Source organism: Nematolebias whitei, chromosome 6 (assembly GCF_014905685.2).
Source record: "Nematolebias whitei isolate Nwh7 chromosome 6, NemWhi1, whole genome shotgun sequence".
Taxonomy (NCBI): Eukaryota; Metazoa; Chordata; class Actinopteri; order Cyprinodontiformes; family Rivulidae; genus Nematolebias; species Nematolebias whitei.
Window position 1 is genome coordinate 37,148,812 of NC_056503.1, and position 11,934 is coordinate 37,160,745.

The following is an 11,934-nucleotide window of genomic DNA, read 5'->3' on the forward strand; positions in this document are numbered from 1 at the left end:
TCTCTGTTCTCTGTCCCCCCCACCCTTCCTTCCTTCCTCCCCTCGCGGAACCCTGAGCGTCCTACTGTTGACTAAATCTCCTCGATGACGTCAGAGTCCACGTACATCGCCTCTGTAGGTGATGCTCCTGAATGAATGAGTGTCCCCTCCCATCTCCATTACTAGTACTACGGGATGTCTATAAGAGCAGATCACCGGGACAGCCCGGCTGAATTGTAAGAGATTCTGAGGAGCAGGAAAGAGATGAGGGAGAACTGAATCAGATCTTTGCTGAAACTATCACACAGCCGTCCTCAGGATGAGCTGAGGCAGAGCAAAGATCTGTACTAGACGCAAACGCTTTAGTTTGACGAGGTGAACTAAATTCACCTTGGTTTTTTTTTTAAACAGTTTAATTAAGTAAACTCATCTCAACAGGAGCCGGTGAAGCCAAAAAGGTAAGTTTTTTTTAAAATATATAAATATATATATATATATATATATATATTATGTATATAAAATGTATTTTCAAATTTCATTAGAAACATACATAACAGCATGGATGAAACACGTTTTGAGCTTTAAAATCTGCTCTTCGTTGTTTTGCTGCTGCGCGTCGTGTCGTGCATGTGCGGTAGATTACAGGGGCTGAAGTTACTGCAGTGTGAGTCACTTTGGCGCACATGGGCAGTGACAAGTGTGGAAAAAAAAAAAAGGGAGAATGACTCGCGGGGTGGAGGCTACGCTGACTGCATGTTAACCAGACTGCATCCCCGCAGACAGTGACCCAATCCCCCCAGTCCCCCTTGTTTATAAGAGTCTGTGTGGGACGTCCTACTGGTGTCGGGCTTATGCATCCATATTTATATGGCAGGGAACAAAACTTGTCCCATATTTTAAGGAACATCGACTAATCCAGCAGAAACACTTTAAATAAAGTGACATGTTATTCAAGCAGAGATGTATTTTTTCTCCTTTCTTTTCTTCTCCCTTTTTTTTTACATGTTGAAATGACGTCGTGACGCGCTCTTTGAGATGAAGTCAAGTTTGCGTCATTCCTGCGCACATGCGGTCACCGTCCAATCAGCCATCAGAAGCCGTTAAAGACACAGGCACGCGCCGCCTGGACGTGCGAGCAGAAGCTGCATTGCGTTGTGCGTCTCTGTGCTAGGAGGGGAGGGGGATGGGGGGACATGATGGGAGGTGGGAAAGGCCTATAGCGTCTTGGTGAAAACTCCCGAAGGTAACCCCTGGAAAGGGGCTAGGACCAGAATCCCAATCAGACCTGGTCCATGACTGCCCACTCAGTTTTCTTTGAAGTGTTATCGCGCACACGCGTGGGGACATCACTGTCCTCAGGCAGGAGACACAGGGCTCCGCCTGGCGCTGTCCGGGGTGCTGAAAACACCTCCCTGGCTCACTTGTCTGTGAAACGCGCTAAAACATTTTTTTTTTTTAATCCAGCATCTTTATGCTGATGTTTCTGTTGTGTATCATAGTAGCCGCGGGGAATCGAACTGTAAACTCCCTGACCCCGGTCCAGCATGTCCCTTAAAAAAATGAGAGGCCAGTCTGTTGCAGTGGTCACAGCACAAGTAGCTGCTGAAACTAAAACAGCAGCTTTGATCATTCAGGTTCCCAAATAGTTTCTAACAGCGGAATCTTCCAAAGTGAGTTAAAACAACGATGAGCGTCCACGTTAGAGGTGGACATTCATACAAAAGTTCATGCTGACACAGGAATAACCACTGTCACACCTAAATGGCAACTTTCACCCACTGTGATCTTTACTTTAACATCTGCTGCACCTGCTTTACCCCGGAAGTAAAACTACTCATTTAAAATTGCTCCAATTACTTCCAGGAACCACTTTTTTTTTACATCCATTTGCTGAGTGCTTGAGTGGACTGAAATTTCCTGATATGATGACTGACGTCAGCTGTACAGTTACTCAGCTGTGCTTGCATAAGCTTCCTGCTCACCCTGTGTTCCTGCCTATCCCTGTCTTCTGGCTGAGTCATACATAACCGGCATGGAAATCAATACAACAAACACAACAAGTGGGCTATAGAACCGCCTGTCTGGCCACACACAGCCCAAAGGCCTCTGCTGGGAAATGACGTGTTGGTTAGCTTTGCTGGAATTGTTCCGCTGAGATATTCGAGGTGGCTTTAGAGAGCTTTAGGAACACTTACAACTATATGGTGGTGTTTAAGATGAGGCAGTATCTTTCACTCTGCATTCTCATATTTCTCTCTGCATGTCCACAGCCTGGCTTTATTCTCAGTCAGAGCATCAATACCTTGGCTCTAGACTGCTTACTGCTAAAACCCCTCCAAAGTACAGTAACAGTCTACAGTCATGGCTACTGACGCCTGGCAAACCTCTGCGCGGTGTGCTCCAGTCCACCACTGGGACTCTGAGAGATGCTGCTGTGAAGTTTCCCTCTGGAGCTCAGCCACTACTCAGGGCTGCATCACCTACATACAAAAATAAATATATATTGACGTCAGGGCTCGTCTCAGCCAATCATGTTTCCTCTGCTGTCTCCATGGTAACCGTGGCATTAGATTGTTACTGTAGCAACAGCACCAGTGGTAACAGTCTACAGCCATGGTCGCTAGGGGGCAATACACACATCCAGACCAGGGTAGTGCCAACAGGACTGTTGCTGGATGAATATGTGGTAAAAAGAAGAAGCGTGCATCCAAAAGCTGGTGTGTTGGTCATGTGTGTGATTTAAACATCTGTTTCTTCACTGACAAACTGAGATTTTAAATCTTGAATGTTTGTCAGAGTAACAGTGTCGGTGGGTAATGAGTTCAGAGATTAATTTTGATGTTTGTCTCTAAATAAGCTGCTAGAGAAAGTTGTTTTAAGTTTCTAACAAAAGTTGATAAAAATTCCTAAACTAACATTTCCTCTATAAATGCATGTGTTGAATTTTACATCATGTAATCTTTTCCTAATAATAAACATATTCATCATGAGTAAGACTTTGTATGTTTTTCAGTTAACATGACTTTAACCTTTATTTTTCCTCTTAAAACTGAGTGAAAGTTCAGGGTCAGCCCCACTGCAGTGACCTCAGACTGGTTCAAGGCCACAGTCTAGTTAGCTTGGGTTTACTGGTGGAGGACTCCAGTCCCATTATTCAGATATAAGAACATTTACTCTAGATGATGTGATATTTAAGAACTGTGTGAGGGACTTTGTTGTTTCACTGTTACACTCAATATGCTCGGATTGATTAGCAAATCACATGCATGCTTGATGCTGAAAGGATGAAAAGCTGCTAATTTTAATCAGTGGTTGTTATGGTAATTAAATGTTTTTAAAAATTTAACCATTCAACAGTAATTGGCAGCAGCAAACAGATGAGCTTTAATGAAGGTGTAATGATACAGTAGAAACTGTTAATTTTTATAGCTTCAGAAACCAAGTTAATCTTGGAGATGAATTGCATTTCCTGTGAAAATGAAGTGTGAATGCTTATTGCAGAAAAACTTGCTGAAAAACACCTGAAATTAGACATGCTGAAATGTAGCTGAAATGTAAGACTAAGCCTACTTTAGTAAAAAAAAAAGCAGAAATAATGCATATTTGCTGAGTTAGGTTTAAATAAGCAGGAATGATCATAAAATTAGGAAATTAGTTAAAAATCTGAAATTAGAATAAAAGTGCTGAAAAGTAGCTGAAAGGCAGAAAGAGGAATAAGTGGAATGAGCTGAAATGAGCTAAAAATGTGGAATTAGCTGAAAAGGCTAAATTTAGCACAAAAACAGTGAAAAGTTGCTGAAATACAAGAAAAAGCTGAAACTAGCAGAAATAAAGCTGAAAGGAGCATCACAAGCTGAAATTTGCAGAAAGAAGTTAATTAGTCTGAAAGTAGCAGAACTTACCTCAAAAAACTTGAATTTATCTGAAACAGCTTAAGTAGCTGAAAAGGTAGAACAAGCTTGAATTAGTAGAAGAAAGCAGAAAGAACACATATTTGCTTAAATAAGCTAAAATGACCACAAAAACCTGAAAAAAGCTGAAATTAAAAAACAGCCGGAAAGTCACTAAAAAAGTAGAAAGATGCTGAAATTACAAGAACAAAGTGGAGGGAGCACTTTTTTTTTATCAGGCTGAAAAATGTTGAAATGAGTGCCAAAAATGTGGAATTAGCTGAAAAAAAAAATCAACATTTAGCACAAAACAACTAAATAGTAGCTGAAATAGCAGAACAAGCTGAAACTTGCAGAAATAAGCTGAAAGGAGCTTAACAAGATGAAATTAGCAGAAATAAGTTACAAGAAGCACAAAAATGTTGTAATTAGCAGGAATAATCTGAAAGAAGCACAAAACGGATGAAAAAAAAACCAGCTGAAATTAGATGAAAATAGCTAAAATGTTTAAATTTTCACAAGGAAGTCAAACACAAAGTGTGAATCTAAAGATTTGTAGGATGTCAAATGAGCTCAATTCATTTGCTAGGAGGAAAAAAAAATGGCCGAAAAGGCTAAATATTTCAAAAAGCTGAAGTTGCACCAATACCAAACATCAAAGCAGGATTGTCCTGAAACAGCTGAACGTTTTGATTTATGATTTGTTAAAATAGTTTAAAAACTGCAGGACGAGAATTGCGTACGGACGTACGGAAGAAAAATGGATCACAAAAATGCTCTTCGTGGGGAAAGCAGTTTGTTTGTGACTCCTCAGACTGATGAAGCCCTTGGATGGAGGGTGAAACGTCTCAACAAACAAAGGAACTGTCCAGATGACCTGACTGAACATTGTTAGAATAGTGTGAATGCTTCACAAGCGTTCACACCATTATTCATGTAAGGGATCAAATGATGGAGGACTTCATAACATTGTTTATTGATTTATTGTTCTCAGATATAATTACAGTATGAACAGTATCTACAGTGGTAAAATCCGGTCATTTAAATAAATGTTTCTGTCTTTGTTTATTGAAAACATTAAACAATACAAAGGATCACAGGTGTATTGCTTTTTTTTAAATACTTTTTAAAAGCCTGTAGACGTTCAAGTTTCTTGTTTGGAAAATTTCTAATGCACCTGAAGAGTCCTCACATTGCATGTCTCTATTAAAAAAACATGTATGAAAAAGAGAAATGAATAAATAAATAAACATCCCAAAAGTTAAATCTTTGGAGCTGAGAGAAAAAAGGGCAACTGGATTTCTTTGCTTGTGGCTGACGGTGTTTTTCTTCTATTGTTTGGCTGCAAAACTGATATCTTCTCACATGTTTCTATTATTTCTTGGATATACTTCCCAAACAGCAGGGCAAATATTTTAATCTTTATGATTGAGCTAAACAAACACATAAAGTTAAATATTTCAAGCCTTTATTTATTGTCATTTTGATGATTATGGCTTACAGATAATGAAAAAACAAAATTCAGTGTCTCAGAAAATTAGAATATTGTGATAAAGTTCCATTCTGGAAACTAATGCACAGACAAATCCTGGACATGAGCTACAAACATCCCATTCCTCAAGTCAAGTCACTCCTGAACCAGAGACACCATCAGAACATGGGCTGAGGAGAAACAGAACTGGACTGTGGCTCAGTGGTCCAATGTCCTCTTTTCAGATGAAAGTGAATTCTTCATGTCATTTAGAAATCAGGGTCCCAGAGTCTGGCGGAAGAGTGGAGAGGTCCAGAACCCACGATGCTTGAAGTCCAGAGTGACGTTTCCACAGTCAGTGATAGTTTGGGTCATGCCATCTGCTGGTGTTGGTCCACTGGGTTTTCTGAAGTCCACAGGCAATGCAGCATCTAGGACATTTTAGAGCATGTCATGCTTCCTTTCGATGAGCTTTATGGAGATGCAGGTTTCATCATCATCATCATCAACTTTATTTATAAAGCACTTGAACACAGCCACAGCTGAAACAAAGTGCTGCACATCAGCAACAGACAAGATAAAAGAAGGCACAAAAACAAAGTTACAACGTCAAGCACACAGTGAATTAAAAACTCAGTTTAAAACACAATAAAACGAGTTCAACAGATAAAATCAATACCAATAACAATGAAGTAAAATCAAGTCTCAGTTGGGTTGAAGGCCAACGAGTAGAAATGAGTTTTCAGACAGGTTTTAAACACGGACAGTGAAGAGGCCTGTCGAACGTGCACAAGCACTTTCCATAACCGCGTTCCATAACTGAGGGCCACTAATAGAGAAGGCCCAGTCTCCTCAAAGCTTCCTCTTACCCCTGGGAATGATAAGAAACAGCTGGTCAGCGGACCTGCGTGACCGAGGGGGAGTGTAGTAGTAGAGAAGCTCTGTTAAATAAAGAGGAGCAAGGCCGTTTAAAACATTCAAAACAAACAAAATCATTTTAAAATGAACTCTAAAATCCAGCAGGACTTGGCTCCTGCCCTGACAAATCCACCAGAAGTTGGCTGTGGAAAACTTTTAATTTTCTAAGACAAAAAAACAACTTTGTTTTTCATTATGTGAAAGCCATAACCATCAGAATTATAAGAAATAACAGCTTGAAATATTTGGGGAGTGGTGGCGCAGAGGTTAGAGAAGGTGGGCCTGTGATCGGAAGATCGACGGGTCAACTCCCGGTACTGACAACATCAAAATGTGGGTGGGATTAGTGAAGCACCCACACCTGCCTCCACCCTCATTTGCTCCACTCTGGACCCTTGAGCAAGGCCCTTAACCCCCACCATCTGCTCCCCCAGGCGCCCTGGCAGCTCTCTGCTCCACACAGAGGGCTGTGGTAGCCCGGTGGTCTGTGGTTGGGTCAGGAAGGGCATCCGGCGTAAACACTGCGAAGTCTTTGTCCGACTTAGTTCACTGTGGTGACCCCTGAAGAAGGGAGCAGCCGAAAGAAGAAAGAACAGCTTGAAATATTTCACTCGTCGTAATGAATCTGTTTCACTTTCTGAAATGATCGACAAAAAATAATCAAACTTTTTCACAATGTTTTATTTTTTTTCCAATGTACCTGTATTAATTTGTGTCATTAAAAAAAAAAAAGGTGACTTCTGAGAAGCCTGTGCTGGGGTGGCTGCTGGCTGAATAATGTGAGACATGCTGACCTCCCACACAGAATTAGTCATCGCTTTACAACATTTTTTTTTTCTCCACTTAAGACTCTTATTCAACCTTCTAGCAACCTTCCGCCCTACTGGTGTTCGCTCGCCCAGGCTTCTTCTCTCCCACACATACAGCAGCCTCTACTCATAATTATTTACTGTTCAATTCTCCAAAGGGATGCAAGAGCTTATGAAAAGCACAGAGGCTAATAGAAGCAAACATTTTGAAATTAGACCACGTTTAACTTGAACAACAGGCTGATTTCATCCGTCTTTATTCATAATGGAGCTGCTGCTTTTGAGAATTTATTCCCTGTTTAGTAAAATACACCTCAGTTCTGCAAAATTATGAGAATAAACACAAACTGGTTTGCACAGTTTTTACCTAATGTCTTTGAAAAAGGGAGATTTCAGAGAATTTGTGTCATTCTCATCATCCTGTTCAATTCATGCAAACTGCACTGGCAGCACGCAGCTCCTCTAGGCCCATCACCTGGAATTGAAATAGCTCCTGCTGTTCTACATCACACATTCATTATTTTTGCAAAAGCACACTCAGAGAACAATATTCCTCTGACGCTCCACATTGATTTCTTTTTTTTTTTTTTTTTACCTTTGCATCTCTCCCCAAACAGCTTCTGACTCACCTATGGAGTATCTTGACAGAAAAAAAAAACAAGTTTAAACAAATCAGTTCAGTTTTATCCCAGTCCGGTAAATGTCAGAAAATAGGAATCAAACATCATTCAACTTAAACCTTATGCACAATTTCAAGGTTGCTTGTTTCCTTTTACGTTTTGAAAATAAAATAAAACAATGGGAAGTAAGAAATAATTGAATTAAAGTCTGGTAAAATGCACCTATTTGTACATGTACAGGTTCCTGAGCGTTGAGCTCAGTGAAAATGAAATGGAGGATGGGGCAGCGAGAAGCGGATGTGACTCAGCCGTTCCTCCGTCAGAGACTAAAACAACTAAATACATCATGAATGCTGACATGTTTTACTGCTTGCAGGTAGAAGAGCCTCGGAAAATCCAGCCAGGCAGTTTATTTACTAAAAATGTGGTATTTCAGTCAACTCGTTATATGGATGAGTGGCTGTTGGGATGAACTAAACTCCAGACTTTTTGTTTCATGTCATCACTGACAGCTTCACAGAGAAGTGTTGGGTTTTAATGGCAGTGAGAGTTCATCAGAGTGGTAAACGATCTGAGCACCTGAGCTAAAACCCTCTGTGCAGAAGCTCACATCAGCTCATGTCAGAAAGAAGTGACTGAAATTTGAAAGATGGTCCGAGGAGCCAAAATTCACCCACTTCTGGAAAAAGTGGCAGCAGCTAAAGTACTCTGTGTGCTCGAGCTCTGACAAGAATGAATAAAAAGAAGTCTTCCATTCACAGCTTTTCACAGTGAGATATGTGATTTGAAAGCTTCAAGATTGCAAAAAATACATGTAAGCCTGACAAGCATCACCACCTAGTGGACAATCTTCTGCTGGTACTGCAAAGAATCAGAGCTTATCACGACCACTGGCAGGTAAAGTGAGCAACACTGGTTTTATTGTTCATACGAGGAAATGTTCTGCTGAGAAAATCTGCACAGTCGTCTAAATGCATCTGCAAATCTACTTGTGCCCAACTAGTCCAAATGAGTTTAAAGAATCTAAACAGACCTACAAATGTGCCTGACATCAAACTATAGGTTTTGTTATTTTGCAAAAGGTGCAATCCTGTTCAATAAAATATTTCTGTGTTTGGTCATTGTTGACTGACTCTCTTCTTCAGGATACAACATGACAAAAAAAAAGAAACTTTTAAACCTTTCAGATCTGGACGGCAGTCGGACCAGTGAACCACACACACATAAGGTCACACTGTTTCAAGTCATGCAGAATGACATCTGGCATCGTCCTGCTGAAAAGACAACCAGCCCACTGGGAGACCTGCCTGATGGTTGCATTGTTTGCCTCTGCATCACTGATATGAGCACTCCCCCACCCCCCACCCCCCAACACACACACCATACAGACGGGCATTTTCACCTTTTCTTTATAACCTGTATAGATTTTCTCACCTTTGTCACATGGAACTCTTAAAGTTTCACAAAACCAAGCAGATAAATGGCCTCATTGTACCACAGATCACGTGTTTCCTGTATTTTATATATATATATATAAAATGTGTATATGTAAAATGTATATATATATATATATATATATATATATATATATATATATAATTAACCTTTATTTAACCAGGTAAATCCTATTCAGATCACAAATCTTTTTTTGCAAGGGAGGTCTGAAGGCAGCCTAACGTGTATGTTTTGTAGAAGGAACGCAGAGTACCTGGGGAAAACCCACACTAACATGGCAACATGCAAACTCCACACAGAAAGACCCCAGTTTCAAACTGGACATTGAACCCAGGACCCTCTAACTATGTGGCAACAGTGCTAACCACTAAGCCATCATGCTGCCAATTTTCTTTCGGTCGCTCCCTTCTTCAGGGGTTGCCACAGTGAACTAAGTCACATGAAGACTTGGCGATTGTTTTTACGCCGGATGCCCCTCATGACGCAACCACAGGCCACAGAGCTACCACAGCCCTCTGTGTGGAGCAGAGAGCTGCTATCTAGGGCGCCCGGGGGAGCAGATGGTGGGGGTTAAGGGCCTTGCTCAAGGGGTAAATGAGGGTGGAGGCAGGTGTGGGTGCTTCACCTTTCCCACCCACATTTTCATGTTGTTGGTATGTTGAACCAGCGACCTTTCGACCACAGGCCCACCTTCTCTAACCTCTGCACCATCACTCCCAGTGCTGTCATGAATGCTGCCAAACATTTTCTCTAATAGCTGTAGGTGTCATTTCTGTGCAGAACCAAACGGTCTTCTCTGTGTTTGAAGCTACACTCGCAGCGGTACATTATGTTGAGTGACAAGATTTTTTAAGGCACTCCTGAGCCCATGTAGCTGTACTGATCATGGTGGTATACATAAAAAATCTGACATATCCAACAGTGGTCCATGGCATTATTATTTAAATTATCCCAGACTCTACACATTATGTGATGATAATTTCTGGTTCTACAGACTATTAATGAAAAATATTATTTTCTTGAGTGATTGATGGCACTAATCATTGTAGCAAGTCAAACACAGAACTAGAGTGACAAACAGAGGATCAACACAATCATAAAATCTTCAAATGACTCAGAATCTTACAAATTAATCCTATTTTTATATAATCTCAGTGTTTTTTTCCCCTTCATGCTTCTGGATTGTGGAAGATAAATAGACAAGAGACACTAAAGATAATCAAAAACAAAATTTTCTTTAACACTCATTTGCAAAATTAAGAATCGCGTAGATTTGTTGCTGCATTATTAATGTCCATAAAATTAAATAGATAAAATAATTTCAAAGAAATAATTCATACTTGATTTAAAAACTGAACATGCTTTAAGACAGACTGCAATATGAGGCATGAACAAATATTTTATTCTTATGTAATGTGAAAATAACAGAGAACCTTTATATATGTTAAGCAATATCTTCAACAGTTTTATGTAAAAAACACACAAAAAAAAAACAGGTAACAATCATCCAGCGAAGCCTGAACTACCTTCAGCTGTTAAATTATTTCTTTATAACGGTAAACTTTAAGCCAAACAGAACAAATACATTTTACAGTGAAACATCTTCAAACTTGTATTTATTGTATTTAAGATTGGTAACTTATTACCGGTAGTAATAAATCCAGCTGTTCTGCTTACATGCACACATGTTCATCTACTTTAATAAAGTTAAAAACTGTAACTCATATTAAAGGAGTCTGTAGTTTTTTAATTCAGTTTTAGGAGTGATGCTGCACCAAACAGAAATCTTTAAAAATATTACAGCTGTTTAAAAAAGTGTTCTTTGCCCAACACGTCTTTAGACTCAGATAAGAAGCTGTAGACTTCAGACGAGATAAAGGATGATCCGCAAATCCCTTTGCTTCCCTTTTTCTGACCAAAAATGCAAAATAAATAAATAAATCATCAGTTGAGTGAGCGCATGCTGCTGATCAATAATTTATTTATCACCCCTCCCACTGTGCTCTTTAAAATAACCGCCACTAGTGGAACACATCAGGAGAAATACTGATATCTGGGAGGACGACTGCATCACACCGGACCACGTTGCCAAGGAGACGAGAGGAGAGAGGCTGGTAGTTTTAGGCAAAACAACACAACAGATGCACAAACCCACCTGAGACCGTGCTCAGTCACACGGGGAAGTTTCACAGGTACTTTGAATATGCTGAGGCCGTGTCAAGTCACTGTCAGTCAGTTATTGCTCTTGCAACCCCCCCCCCCCAATATACTGTTTATTTATTTATTGACAGACTCCGACATAAATAAATAATGTGGATGGCGAGCAGTCGTGACTAGCTCTGCACACACTCAGGAACTTACAGTTCTTCATAAAACTCCAACGCAGCTCTTGATTTAAAAGAAAAGAAAGAGAAGCACGCTCAAAATGACAAAGCTTCAATTTCTGATTTATTGTTTAAGAATTTGACAAGTCAAGAAAAATCTGTCTATTTACACTGTACATCAACAAACGTGCCTTCCACTCTCAGACCATTTTTGAATGATCGTAAAATAAAATACAGTTCTCTCTGACAGATATACTTAATTAAAGACACTTATGTTAATACTTTTATTTCATACAACATGCTCAAGGTCATATCACTCTTTCCCACTTTATTACAAAAAGCAATGTGTGAATTACAAGAACACATCAACCCTGTGCAGGAAAAACTACTGTATTTGCACATAAAATGAGACTCATTTGGCATATATATATATATATATATATATATATATATATATATATATATATA